This window comes from Sceloporus occidentalis, unplaced genomic scaffold (assembly GCF_023333645.1).
Source record: "Sceloporus occidentalis isolate IW3139 unplaced genomic scaffold, rSceOcc1.0.p SCAF_300, whole genome shotgun sequence".
NCBI lineage: Eukaryota > Metazoa > Chordata > Lepidosauria > Squamata > Phrynosomatidae > Sceloporus > Sceloporus occidentalis.
In genome coordinates, this window is record NW_028317280.1 from 300,649 (window position 1) to 316,916 (window position 16,268).

General features: G+C 38.3%; 2 non-coding genes across 2 annotated transcripts; both read left to right on the forward strand.

Annotated features, from left to right (window-relative positions):
- The first annotated feature begins 13,191 nt into the window (after positions 1–13,191).
- Positions 13,192–13,264, forward strand: TRNAA-UGC (transfer RNA alanine (anticodon UGC)). The gene has a single exon. It is a non-coding gene; the product is annotated as a tRNA-Ala (tRNA).
- A 2,712-nt stretch (positions 13,265–15,976) lies between these two features.
- Positions 15,977–16,049, forward strand: TRNAA-UGC (transfer RNA alanine (anticodon UGC)). Its single transcript has one exon. It is a non-coding gene; the product is annotated as a tRNA-Ala (tRNA).
- The last annotated feature ends 219 nt before the right edge of the window (positions 16,050–16,268 follow it).

A 16,268-nucleotide genomic window follows, 5' to 3' on the forward strand; every position in this document is an offset into this window, starting at 1 on the left:
AGAGCGCTTGATTAGCATGCGAGAGGTTTACTCCATTTACTTTACAGTACTTTATTTATACTTTATAAATTTTCAATAATGTTGTGCTTAACGCTGGCAATAAATTGGAGGGAGACAAACTATATAGACTTTATGCTTTCCCACAGATTTTTCAGCTTCAGGAGTAACAGTAGAACACAAAGGGGAATTAGCTCAAATGGTAGAGCGCTTGCTTAGCATGCGAGAGGTAGCTTAATCGATGCCCGTATTCTCCAAGTGTTTTCTTGGTTTCATGTGTAATTAGAGTAGCACAAGCAGCAAGCCGATCAGTACTATTTTCCTGTTTCCCCTAAACCACAGGCTACTAGGGGAATTAGCTCTAATGGAAGAGCGGGATCGATGCCCACATTCTCCGCTTACTTTTTTTAAACTTTATAAACAGTGGCGTCGCTACAGGGGGGCAATTGCCCCCCCCAGGATATTTCTTGCCCCCCCACCGAATTTGGAGCCACCCAGGACAGTCCCTCAATGGGACTTTAAACCCTTGACTGCTAACGACAGCATGGTGCCATTGCTAGCAGTCCCAGTCAGGTGCTAACGACGGCACCATGCCGTCACTAGCACTACCCTACCTTGATGGAGGTCTGTGAACCCCCATCACCACCTACCCCGGCGATCTGCCCCTCACACCGAAGGGCATCACCGGGGCCACCCGATCCGGCCGGTGACGTCTCGCGCAATGACAAGATGACGTCACCGGGCAGCTTTATTAACAACTGACAATTGTCAGTTAAAGAGGTATGAGGGCATGCTGCTTAGATGCCTGTATCTCAGGTATCTAAGCAGCTACAGACCCCCAACATATACCGTTGGAAAGGTAATTAGCTCACCTGTCCAATATATACCTGTCCGGTATATAGCTTGTAAAACAATAATAAATAAGAATAAAAAATACTAAGTTAAAAAAATAAAAATGTAAAAAAAAGTTAAAAAAAATGATTTGGGGGTCTCTAAAGGCAGATAAAAAAAGATCAAAATTGCCTAGAGACCCCCAAATTAAATTATTTAAACATAAAGTAGTTTAACTTTAAAAAAAAAAAAGTTTAAGTATTCTAGCTAAATGATCACTGTGGTAGCCAATGTTACCACAGCGATCATACAGCTATAAAAAGTCACATTCCCTTTTTAAAAATGGCCGATCCTAATTTTTAATCCCACGATCCCTTTGATCATGGGGTTAAATTTAGCCAACGGTTGAGGGAAGCAAATTTTTGAAATCCTGATGAACTGCAAATATTATTAAAATCAGCCATTTAGCCTGTGTGGTACGTGAGTAACCATCTCATCCCTGGAGCTCCTTGCATTTTTACTGCAAGACTTATTTTTGCTGTAAAAGTGATTTTACCATCATTTCTTTGGTATTGTAAGGTGCTTCTGTGAGTGAATGTATGGAAAGTATGGTGTGTGCTTCTGCAAGTGAATGGAGATATGAAAGGCGTGTGAATGATCAGTATTTAGGGTTGAAGCCTTGACGTGGCATTACTGCTCACGTAGGAAGTTAAATTATGGCACAAAAAGTACACATTTGCAAGAACTACACCCCTTAGCGCATCAAATGAGGGGCTGTATGTGTTTCTAGTATAAACCTGGAGTGCGCAAGACACAAATGAACATGTCGCTATGGTTAGAAAAAACATATTTTCTAGCCAAAGCGACATATTCCATCATTATTTGTGCACTCAACTTTTGTCCTAGAAATACATGTAGCCCCCTCATTTGAAGCTCCAAGGGGCGTAGTTTCTTAAAATGGATGAATTGTCTGAATGAGGGAGAGCATGAGTTAATATGTGGATGAACTATCTGAATGAGGGAGAGCATGCGTTAATATGTGGATGAATTGTCTGAATGAGGGAGAGCATGAGTTAATATGTGGATGAGTTGTCTGAATGAGGGAGAGCATGAGTTAACATGTGGATGAACTGTCTGAATGAGGGAGAGCATGAGTTAATATGTGGATGAATTGTCTGAATGAGGGAGAGCATGAGTTAATGTGTTTGTGTGTATCATAGATGCATAATTGTGGAAGGGCAAAGATGGCACTAGCAGGATGTTTGAGCCTTGGGGACCAAGATGGCACAGGCAGGGTGTATATGGGACAAAGATGGCAAATCTTATGTGTGTTATCTGGGTGCTGGCCAGGTTCTATGTGGGCAGTGTGGACGCCAGGGCTTGCTTTGGGGTGTGCAACCTGTTATCTATGCCTGTAATTTAGGGGGTTTTAAATATACTTTTAATGCTGTGTTTTTATGTGAATTCCAATTGATCTACACCTGCAAAGCTGGGTTTCTGTGTTATTCTGTAGATCCATATCTGGTATGCTATGTTTCCATACATTATTTATGTATACCTGCAAATACAGGGCTTGTATGTCTTGTTTGGTTGATTAATACCTGCAATGCTGCTTCCATGTATTTATTTGATCTATACCTGCGATGCTACGTTTCATATATTATTATTGTATACCTGCAAATCAGGCATTTGTATGTCTGATTCTGTTGATTTGATATATACCTTCAGTGCTGAGATCACAAGTGAATTTCAATTGATCTATACATGCAAAGCTGGGTTTGTCTATACCTGCTATCGGCAGCAGGGTCTAATATTTATGTATATATTTATATATATAGTCAGCAGGGACTAATATTAATATATATATCGGCAACTGGGGCTAATATTAATATATATGGACAGCAGGGGCTAATATATATATATATGCTTTTTCAGTAGTATGATTAAATGTTGGAAATTATTAATGCCCCCCCAGTTTGACTGTGGTATCTTGTGTGCCCCCCCTATATATTGTTTCTAGAGTCGCCACTGTTTATAAATGTTCAATAATGTTGTATTTAACGCTGGCAATAAATTGGAGGGTAAAAAACTATAGACCTTATGCTTTCCCACAGATTTCTCAACTTCGGGAGTTACAGCAGCATACACAAAGGGGAATTAGCTCAAACGGTAGAGCGCTTGCTTAGCATGCGAGAGGTAGCGGAATTGACGCCTGCATACTTTATTTATACTTTATAAATGTTCAATAATGTTGTGCTGAACACTGGCAATAAATTGGAGGTAAATACACTATATAGACCTTATGCTTTCCCACAGATTTTTCAACTCCAGGAGTCACAGCAGGACACGCGAAGGGGAATTAGCTCAAATGGTAGCGCGCTCGCTTTGCGTGCGAGAGTTAGTGGGGTCGATGCCCAAATTCTCCAATTATTTTGGGTCTGAATAACTACTTTGCAAAAATAAAAAATAGTTCTTACACCGCCGAACCGCATCCGATTCATTGTATTTGTGTATTTCATTGATTTCTCTATCTCAACTGTACAACTGACACTAGAGAAACATAAGGTATCCTGGAGATATCCTTACTACATGTACACTTTATGGCTGAGAACTTTTTTTGGTTTCACGTGTAATTAGAGGATGTTGATAGATGTTCACTTTTGGGCACAATGTGCAATGAGTGATGATCTGACTACTGCACCTCTTACTGTTTTGTGTGTTTTACATGCAAAAGACTAATAAAATAATTTTGGACAGTTGTATAAATGTCAAGGCATTGTTAAGTGCCACAGTGCTAATAATTGCTTTCCATGTAAAAACCAAGTGGTCAGTGCTTAATTTTTTTATAGAAAGTGTTAGTGGAAAGAGAAAACATAATGATAAAAACCAAACAGTACATTACATGCAGCAAATACACTGTTTCCCTGATTCCCCATGATACTATGTAGGGGAATTAGCTCAAATGGTCGAGTGATCGCTTAGCATGCGAGAGGTAGCGGGATTTAACCCCTTAACGTCCATTGCCGGGTCCTGACAAGTCATGAGACTTAAACAAGCTTAGAAAGTGATCAACGATCACTTTCTAAGCTTAAACGGTGTTGCTGTAATGCCTCGATGTCGAGGCATTCAGCAACACCAAGATCGGCATCATGAGCCATGTCTGGCCCCTCCCCGGGGCGTCAACATCCGCCATACGTTGTATGGCAGCGGACGCCCGTTTTAAAAGCGTTTAGGAGGCGATCAACGATCACCTCCTAAACTTCAATGGCGTCGCTGGAATGCCTCGATCAGGAGGCATTCAGCGACACCAAACACTTACCCCAGGACCTAGGAGAGCGGTCACAGCCGCCGCTGCCGGTGATCTTCACCATCCGCAAGATGGCGGCCGCCCTGTAAAAAAAATAATAAAGTTGAAAAAGTTCGCTAGAGGGTCTCCAGACCCTCTAGAGAACTCTGGCTCCACTTGCAGGTTGAATAGAGGTACTGCATTCAACCATACAAGTCAATGGAGCCCAGCTTTCTAATCACTATGTGATTAGTAAAATATAAAGAAAAAAGGAAAAAATAAAAAAAGCTTAAAAAAAACATGGTAACATTTAAAAATTATTATGCATCAGAGGAACTATCCAGTTCCAGCAAAATGTAAAAAAAAAAGTCCAAAAAGAATAAAAAAAAATAAAAAATAAAGTTTATTATTATGAGCAAGTGCTAAAATTAGCGCTGTATCTTCCCAAAAATCCTGACATGGAAAAATTGAAATAAAAGCATTTGAAATACCCAAGGGGTGTCTAATTTAAAAAAATGAATGGTTTTATGGGGTAAATTGGAGTGGCCGGGCTCAAAGATAGGGCATAGGCACAGACTGACCGAAATGGGGGGGGGAGCGCACTTCCCAAATGTGGCCTTTTAACCCCAAACACCAGACAAACCCATACATGTGGGGTATGACTGTACTCGGGAGATGTTCCTGAACACACATTGGGTGTTGTTTGATAGTGACGTATACCTGGAGCTATAAATTTATACCTAAAGTACAATTTGTGTGAAAAAAATACCAAAAAAAAAATACTACCACAAAGTGTGGCAAAGGCTGGTGGCAGAATCTGATGCATGGAAAGGGTTAAATACTACCATTTTAAGTACCTTGGGGTGTCTAGTTTTCAAAAATATATGGTTTGATGGGGTAAATTGTAGTGGCCGGGCTCAAAGATAAGGCATAGGCACAGACTGACCAAAATAGGGGGGAAAAAAAGCGCACTTCCCAAATGTGGCCTTTTAACCCCAAACAGCAGTCAAACCCATGCATGGGTGGTATCACTGTACTCGAGAGATGTTGTTGAACACATATTAGGGTGTTGTTTGATAGTGACATATACCTGGAGCTATAAATTTATACCCAAAGTACAATTTGTGTAAAAAAAATACCAAAAAAATACTACCACAAAGTGTGGCAAAGGCTGGTGGTAGAATCTCTTGCATGGAAATGGTTAAAATACTAGCATTTGAAATACCTTCGGGTGTCTAGTTTTCAAAAATATATGGTATGATGGGGTAAATTGAATTAGCCGGCTTCAAAGATGGTCCTATTAGAACATGGGGGCAATGTAAAAATTCCAAGTAAAAAAATGTGCACTTCCTAAATGTGGCGTTTTACCTCACAAACAACCCGACAAACCCATGCATGGGGAGTATGACTGTACTCGGGAGATGTTGCTGAACACATATTGGTGTGTTGTTTGAAAGTGTTGTATACCAGGAGCTGTAAATCCATATCTGAAGATCAATTTTAGCGATAAAAAACACAAAGTAAATTACTACCACAAAGTTTGACAAAGACTGGTGGTAGAATGAGTGCATGGAAAGAGTTAAAATTCTAGCATTTGAAATACCTTAGGGTGTCTAGTTTTCAAAAATATATGATTTGATGTGGTAAATTGCGTTGGTCGGCTTCAAAGATACCCGAAATGGCACATGGGGAGAGGAATTACCAGATTTGGAAAAATGGTTTTGAAATAGCAAAACGCTACTTGTACTTAATGCTCTGTAACGTGCAGAAAAAAAAACATAAAAACATTGGGTATTTCTGAACTCAGGACAAATAGTAGAATATATTTAGTAGGTTTTTTCATTAGCTTTTTTGGATGAGTAAAAGATTTTTGGGGTAAAAAAAAATTTTTTTTAAATTTTTCATCATATTTTATTATTTTTTGTTATGGGAAATTAGATAATATGATCAAAACAATGGTATCTGAAGAAAGCCCTTCTTGTCCTGAAAAAAACAACATATAATTTGTGTGGGTTCACTAAATCAGTGAGGAGAAAATTACATCTAAACACGAACACTGCAAAAGTGTTAAAACAGCCTCGGTCCCAATGGTAAAACACAGCCTGGTCCTTAAGGGGTTACGTGGAAGGGTTTTCCATCACATTTACCCACCATAACTTATGTTAGCTGAAAGACAAAACAGTTCCCAGTTTAATAAGAAATAATGATCCAAGGAAAGCTCCATCCTGCACCCTTTTACATGTTGTAGGTTAATTGATTTGCAATTTGTCCAGTCTTTGTAATACAAAAACAGTTCATAGGTACCCATTTTTGGGCACAATGTGCATCACTTAACAGTACATAATGATAAAAGCTAAGCAATACATTATATGCAGCAAATATACTGTTTCCCTGATTCCCCTAAAACAGGCCATGTTATGTAGGGGAATTAGCTCAAATGGTTGGGCGCTCGCTTAGCATGCTACAGGTAGTGGGATCATAAACATAATGGGTTCATGATGACATCATCATGATGACATCATAATGGGTTCATGATGACATCATCATAACGACAGCATACTGAGTTCGTGATGATGACATCATAATGGGTTCATGATGACATCACCATGATGACATCATAATGGGTTCATGATGACATCATGACGGCATCACAATGGGTTCATGATGTCATCATCACAATGGGTTCATGATGACATCATCACAATGGGTTCATGATGACATCATCACAATGGGTTCATGATGACATCATCACAATGGGTTCATGATGACATCATCACAATGGGTTCATGATGACATCATCATGACGACATTCTAATGGGTTCATGATGACATCATCATAATGGGTTGATGATGACATCATCATAATGGGTTCATGATGATATCATGATGACACCATCACAATGGGTTCATGATGACATCATCATGATGACATCACAATGGGTTCATGATGACATCATCACAATGGGTTAATGATGACATCATCATAATGTGTTCATGATGATATCATGATGACATCATCACAATGGGTTCATGATGACATCATCATGACAACATCATAATGGGTTCATGATGACATCATCATGACGACATCATAATGGGTTCATGATGACATTATCACAATGGGTTTATGATGACATCATCATGACAACATCATAATGGGTTCATGATGACATAATCACAATGGGTTCATGATGACATCATCATGAAGACATCATAATAGGTTCATGATGACATCATCATGATGACATCATAATGGGTTCATGATGACTTCATCATCATAATGGGTTCATGATGATATCATCCTGACGACATCATAATGGGATCGTGATGACATCATCATGACGTCATAATGGGTTCATGATGATATAATCATAATGGGTTCATGATGACATCATCATAATGGGTTCATGATGACATCATCATGACAACATCATAATGGGTTCATGATGACTTCATCATCATAATGGGTTAGTGATTACATCATCATGACAACATCACAATGGGTTCATCATAACATCATAATGACATCGTAATGGGTTCGTGATGACATCATCATAATGTCATCATAATGGGTTCATGATGACGTCATCATGACATAATCACAATGGGTTCATGCTGACATCATGATGACATCATAATGGGTGCATGATTACATCATAATGGGTTCATGATGACATCATCATGACGGCATCATAATGGGTTCATGATGACATCATCACGACGACATAACGGGTTCATGATGACATCATCATGAAACCATCATAATAGGTTCATGATGACATCATCATAATGGGTTCATGATGACATCATGATGATGTCATAATGGGTTCATGATGACATCTTCATGACAACATCATAATGGGTTCATGATGACATCAACATAATGGGTTCATGATGACATCATGATGACAACATCATAATGGGTTTATGATGACATCATCATGACGACATCATAATGGGTTCGTTGTGACATCATCACAATGGGTTCATAATGACATCATCATATGGGTTCATGATGACATCATCATGACAACATCATAATGGGTTCATGATGACATTATCATGACGACATCATAAAGGGTTCATGATGACATAATCATGATGGGTTCATGATGACATCATGATGACATCATGATGGGTTCATGATGACATCATCATGACAACATCATAATGGGTTCATGATGACATCATCACGACAACATCATAATGGGTTCATGATGACATCATCATGAAACCATCATAATAGGTTCATGATGACATCATCATAATGGGTTCATGATGACATCATGACAACATCATAATGGGTTCATGATGACATCATCATGACAACATCATAATGGGTTCGTGGTGACATCATCACAATGGGTTCATAATGACATCATCATAATGGGTTCATGATGACATCATCATGATAACATCATAATGGGTTCATGATGACATAATCATGACGACATCATAAAGGGTTCATGATGACATAATCATAATGGGTTCATGATGACATCATGACGACCTCATAATGGGTTCATGATGACATCATCATGACATTATAATGGGTTCATGAAGGCATCATCATGACAACATCATAATGGGTTCATGATGACATCATCATAATGGGTTCATGATGACATTATGATGACAACATCATAATGGGTTTATGATGACATCATCATGACGACATCATAATGGGTTCGTGGTGACATCATCACAATGGGTTCAAAATGACATCATCATAATGGGTTCATGATGACATCATCATGACAACATCATAATGGGTTCATGATGACATTATCATGACGACATCATAATGGGTTCATGATGACATCATCATAATGGGTTCATGATGACATCATGATGACAACATCATAATGGGTTCATGATGACATCATCATGACAACATCATAATGGGTTCCTGATGACATCATCATAATGGGTTCATGATGACATCATCATGATGTCATCGTAATGGGTTCATGATGACATCATCATGACATCATCATAATGGGTTCATAATGACATCATAATGGGTTCATGATGACATCGTCATGATGACATCATAATTAGTTCATGATGACATCATCATGACGACATCAGAATGGGTTCATGATGACATAAGCACGACGACATCATAATGGGTTCATGATGACATCATCATGACAACATCCTAATGGGTTCATGATGACATCATCATAATGGGTTCATGATGACATCATGATGACAACATCATAATGGGTTTATGATGACATCATTATGACGACATCATAATGGGTTCGTGGTGACATCATCACAATGGGTTCATAATGACATCATCATAATGGGTTCATGATGACATCATCATGACAACATCATAATGGGTTCATGATGACATTATCATGACGACATCATAAAGGATTCATGATGACATAATCATAATGGGTTCATGATGACATCATCAGGACGACATCATATTGGGTTCATGATGACATCATCATGAAACCATCATAATAGGTTCATGATGACATCATCATAATGGGTTCATAATGACATCATAATGCGTTCATGATGACGACATCATAATGGGCTCATGATGACGACATCATAATTGGTTTATGATGACATCATCATGATGACATCACAATGTGTTCATGATGACATCATCATAATGGTTTTATGATGACATCATCATGACGACATCATAATGGGTTCATGATGACACAGATTTTTCAAGTGCTTTTCAAGTGTTTTCTTGCTTTCATGTGTAATTAGAGCAGTACATGCAGCAAGCCCTTCAGTACATTACTTGCAGCAAATACACTGTTTCCCTGTTTCTCCTAAAACAAGGGACACTATCAAGGGGAATTAGCTCGAATGGTAGAGTGCTCGCTTAGCATGCGAGAGGTAGCAGGATCGATGCCTGCATTCTCCAATTACTTTATTTATACTTTATAAATTTTCAATAATTTTGTGCTTAACGCTGGCAATAAATTGGAGTGAAACAAACTATATAGACCTTATGCTTTCCCACAGATTTTTCATGTGCTTTTCAAGTGTTTTCTTGTTTTCATGTGTAATTAGAGCAGTACATGCAGCAAGCCCATCAGTACATTACTTGCAGCAAATACACTGTTTCCCTGTTTCACCTAAAACAAAGAAAGCTATGTAGGGGAATTAGCTCAAATAGTAGAGCGCTAGCATCATGATGACATCACAATGGGTTCATGATGGCATCATCATGATGACATCACAATGGGTTCATGATGACCTTATGCTTTCCCACAGATTTTTCATGTGCTTTTCACGTGTTTTCTTGCTTTCATGTGTAATTAGAGCAGTACATGCAGCAAGCCCTTCAGTACATTACTTGCAGCAAATACACTGTTTCCCTGTTTCTCCTAAAACAAGGGACACTATCAAGGGGAATTAGCTCAAATGGTAGAGTGCTCGCTTAGCATGCGAGAGGTAGCAGGATCGATGCCTGCATTCTCCAATTACTTTATTTATACTTTATAAATTTTCAATAATTTTGTGCTTAACGCTGGCAATAAATTGGAGGGAAACAAACTATATAGACCTTATGCTTTTCCACAGATTTTTCATGTGCTTTTCAAGTGTTTTCTTGGTTTCATGTGTAATTAGAGCAGTACATGCAGCAAGCCCATCAGTACATTACTTGCAGCAAATACACTGTTTCCCTGTTTCACCTAAAAGGTAGAAAGTTATGTAGGGGAATTAGCTCAAATAGTAGAGCGCTAGCATCATGATGACATCACAATGGGTTCATGATGACATCATCATGATGACATCACAATGGGTTCATGATGACATCATCACAATGGGTTCATGATGACATCATCGTGACGACATCATAATGGGTTCATGATGACATCATCATAATGGGTTAATGATGACATCATCATGATGTCATCGTAATGGGTTAATGAAGACATCATCATGATGTCATCGTAATGGGTTCATGATGACATCATCATGACGTCATCATAATGGGTTCATGATGACATCGTCATGATGACATCATAATGGGTGCATGATGACATAATAATGGGTTCATGATGACATCATCATGACAACATCATAATTAGTTCATGATGACATCATCATGACGACATCATAATGGGTTCATGGTGACATCATCAAATGGGTTCATAATGACATCATCATAATGGGTTCATAATGACATCATCATGACAACATCATAATGGGTTCATGATGACATTATCATGACGACATCATAAAGGGTTCATGATGACATCATCATGACGACATCATAATGGGTTCATGATGACATCATCATGATGACCTCATAATGGGTTCATGATGACATCATCATGGCAACATCATAATGGGTTCATGATGACATCATCATGACAACATCATAATGGGTTTATGATGACATCATCATGATGACATCACAATGTGTTCATGATGACATCATCATAATGGGTTCATGGTGAACCCATTGCCTGCATTCTCCAGTTACTTTATTTATACTTTATAAATTTTCATTAATTTTGTGCTTAACGCTGGCAATAAATTATAGGGAAACAAACTATATAGACCTTATGCTTTTCCACAGATTTTTCATGTGCTTTTCAAGTGTTTTCTTGGTTTCATGTGTAATTAGAGCAGTACATGCAGCAAGCCCATCAGTGCATTACTTGCAGCAAATACACTGTTTCCCTGTTTCACCTAAAAGGTAGAAAGTTATGTAGGGGAATTAGCTCAAATAGTAGAGCGCTAGCATCATGATGACATCACAATGGGTTCATGATGACATCATCATGATGACATCAGAATGGGTTCATGATGACATCATCACAATGGGTTCATGATGACATCATCATGACGACATCATAATGGGTTCATGATGATATCATCATGACAACATCATAATGGGTTCATGATGACATCATTATAATGGGTTCATGATGACATCATCATGATGTCATCGTAATGGGTTAATGAAGACATCATCATGATGTCATCGTAATGGGTTCATGATGACATCATCATGACGCCATCATAATGGGTTCATGATGACATCATCATGATGTCATCGTAATGGGTTAATGAAGACATCATCATGATGACATCATAATGGGTGCATGATGACATAATAATGGGTTCATGATGACATCATCATGATGTCATCGTAATGGGTTAATGAAGACATCATCATGATGACATCATAATGGGTGCATGATGACATAATAATGGGTTCATGATGACATCATCATGACGACATCATAATTAGTTCATGATGACATCATCATGACGACATCATAATGGGTTCGTGGTGACACCATCACAATGGGTTCATAATGACATCATCATAATGGGTTCATGATGACATCATCATGACGACATCATAATGGGTTCATGATGAAATCATCATGAAACCATCATAATAGGTTCATGATGACATCATCATAATGGGTTCATGATGACATCATGATGACATCATAATGGGTTCATGATGACATCATCATGACAACATCATAATGGGTTCATGATGACATTATCATGACGACATCATAAAGGGTTCATGATGACATAATCATAATGGGTTCATGATGACATCATGACGACATCATAATGGGTTCATGATGACATCATCATGACGACATCATAATGGGTTCATGATGACATCATCATGACGACATCATAATGGGTTCATGATGACATCATCATGGTAACATCATAATGGTTTCATGATGACGATATCATAATGGGTTCATGATGACGACATCATAATGGGTTCATGATGACGACATCATAATGGGTTTATGATGACATCATCATGATGACATCACAATGTGTTCATGATGACATCATCATAGTGGGTTTATGATGACATCATCATGGCGACATCATAATGGGTTCATGATGACATCATCATGATGACATCATCACAATGGTCATCATGATGACCTTATGCTTTCCCACAGATTTTTCATGTGCTTTTCAAGTGTTTTCTTGGTTTCATGTGTAATTAGAGCAGTACATGCAGCAAGCCCATCAGTACATTTCTTGCAGCAAATACACTGTTTCCCAGTTTCAACTAAAAGGTAGAAAGTTATGTAGGGGAATTAGCTCAAATGGTAGAGCGCTCGCTTTGCATGCGAGAGGCAGCGGGATCAATGCCCGCATTCTCCAGTTAATTATTTATACTTTATACATTTTCAATAATGTTGTGCTTAACGCTGGCAATAAATTGGAGGGAAACAAACTATATAGACCTTATGCTTTCCCACAGATTTTTCATGTGCTTTTCAAGTGTTTTCTTGGTTTCAGCAAGCCCATCAGTACATTACATGCAGCAAATACACTGTTTCCCTGTTTCACCTAAAACAAGGGACACCACTATCAAGGGGAATTAGCTCGGATGGTAGAGTGCTCGCTTAGCATGCGAGAGGTAGCGGGATCGATGCCTGCATTCTCCAGTTACTTTATTTATACTTTATAAATTTTCAATAATTTTGTGCTTAACGCTGGCAATAAATTGGAGGGAAACCAACTATATAGACCTTATGCTTTTCCACAGATTTTTCATGTGCTTTTCAAGTGTTTTCTTGGTTTCATGTGTAATTAGAGCAGTACATGCAGCAAGCCATCAGTGCATTACTTGCAGCAAATACACTGTTTCCCTGTTTAACCTAAAAAGAAGAAAGGTATGTAGCAGAATTAGCTCAAATGGTAGAGTGCTCGCTTAGCATCAAGGGGAATTAGCTCAGATGGTAGAGTGCTCCCTTAGCATGCGAGAGGTAGCCGGATCGATGCCTGCATTCTCCAGTTACTTTGTTTATACTTTATAAATTTTCAATAATTTTGTGCTTAATGCTGGCAATAAATTGGAGGGAAACAAACTATATAGACCTTATGCTTTTCCAAAGATTTTTCATGTGCTTTTCAAGTGTTTTCTTGGTTTCAGCAAGCCCATCAGTACATTACATGCAGCAAATACACTGTTTCCATGTTTCACCTAAAACAAGGGACACTATCAAGGGGAATTAGCTCAAATGGTAGAGTGCTCGCTTAGCATGCAAGAGGTAGCAGGATCGATGCCTGCATTCTCCAGTTACTTTATTTATACTTTATAAATTTTCAATAATTTTGTGCTTAACGCTGGCAATAAATTGGAGGGAAACAAACTATATAGACCTTATGCTTTTCCACAGATTTTTCATGTGCTTTTCAAGTGTTTTCTTGGTTTCATGTGTAATTAGAGCAGTACATGCAGCAAGCCCATCAGTACATTACTTGCAGCAAATACACTGTTTCCCTGTTTCACCTAAAAGGTAGAAAGTTATGTAGGGGAATTAGCTCAAATAGTAGAGCGCTAGCATCATGATGACATCACAATGGGTTCATGATGACATCATCATGATGACATCACAATGGGTTCATGATGACATCATCACAATGGGTTCATGATGACATCATCATGACGACATCATAATGGGTTCATGATGATATCATCATGACAACATCATAATGGGTTCATGATGACATCATCATAATGGGTTAATGATGACATCATCATGATGTCATCGTAATGGGTTAATGAAGACATCATCATGATGTCATCGTAATGGGTTCATGATGACATCATCATGACGTCATCATAATGGGTTCATGATGACATCGTCATGATGACATCATAATGGGTGCATGATGACATAATAATGGGTTCATGATGACATCATCATGACGACATCATAATTAGTTCATGATGACATCATCATGACCACATCATAATGGGTTCGTGGTGACATCATCACAATGGGTTCATAATGACATCATCATAATGGGTTCATAATGACATCATCATGACAACATCATAATGGGTTCATGATGACATTATCATGACGACATCATAAAGGGTTCATGATGACATCATCATGACGACATCATAATGGGTTCATGATGACATCATCATGATGACATCATAATGGGTTCATGATGACATCATCATGGCAACATCATAATGGGTTCATGATGACATCATCATGACAACATCATAATGGGTTTATGATGACATCATCATGATGACATCACAATGTGTTCATGATGACATCATCATAATGGGTTCATGGTGACATCATCACGACGACATCATAATGGGTTCATGATGACATCATCATGAAACCATCATAATAGGTTCATGATGACATCATCATAATGGGTTCATGATGACATCATGATGAAATCATAATGGGTTCATGATGACATCATCATGACAACATCATAATGGGTTCATGATGACGTCATCATGACAACATCATAATGGGTTCATCATGACATTATCATGACGACATCATAAAGGGTTCATGATGACATAATCATAATGGGTTCATGATGACATCATGACGACATCATAATGGGTTCATGATGACATCATCATGACGACATCATAATGGGTTCATGATGACATCATCATGACGACATCATAATGGGTTCATGATGACATCATCATGGTAACATCATAATGGTTTCATGATGACGACATCATAATGGGTTCATGATGACGACATCATAATGGGTTCATGATGACGACATCATAATGGGTTTATGATGACATCATCATGATGACATCACAATGTGTTCATGATGACATCATCATAGTGGGTTTATGATGACATCATCATGGCGACATCATAATGGGTTCATGATGACATCATCATGATGACATCATCACAATGGTCATCATGATGACCTTATGCTTTCCCACAGATTTTTCATGTGCTTTTCAAGTGTTTTCTTGGTTTCATGTGTAATTAGAGCAGTACATGCAGCAAGCCCATCAGTACATTTCTTGCAGCAAATACACTGTTTCCCAGTTTCAACTAAAAGGTAGAAAGTTATGTAGGGGAATTAGCTCAAATGGTAGAGCGCTCGCTTTGCATGCGAGAGGCAGCGGGATCAATGCCCGCATTCTCCAGTTAATTATTTATACTTTATACATTTTCAATAATGTTGTGCTTAACGCTGGCAATAAATTGGAGGGAAACAAACTATATAGACCTTATGCTTTCCCACAGATTTTTCATGTGCTTTTCAAGTGTTTTCTTGGTTTCAGCAAGCCCATCAGTACATTACATGCAGCAAATACACTGTTTCCCTGTTTCACCTAAAACAAGGGACACCACTATCAAGGGGA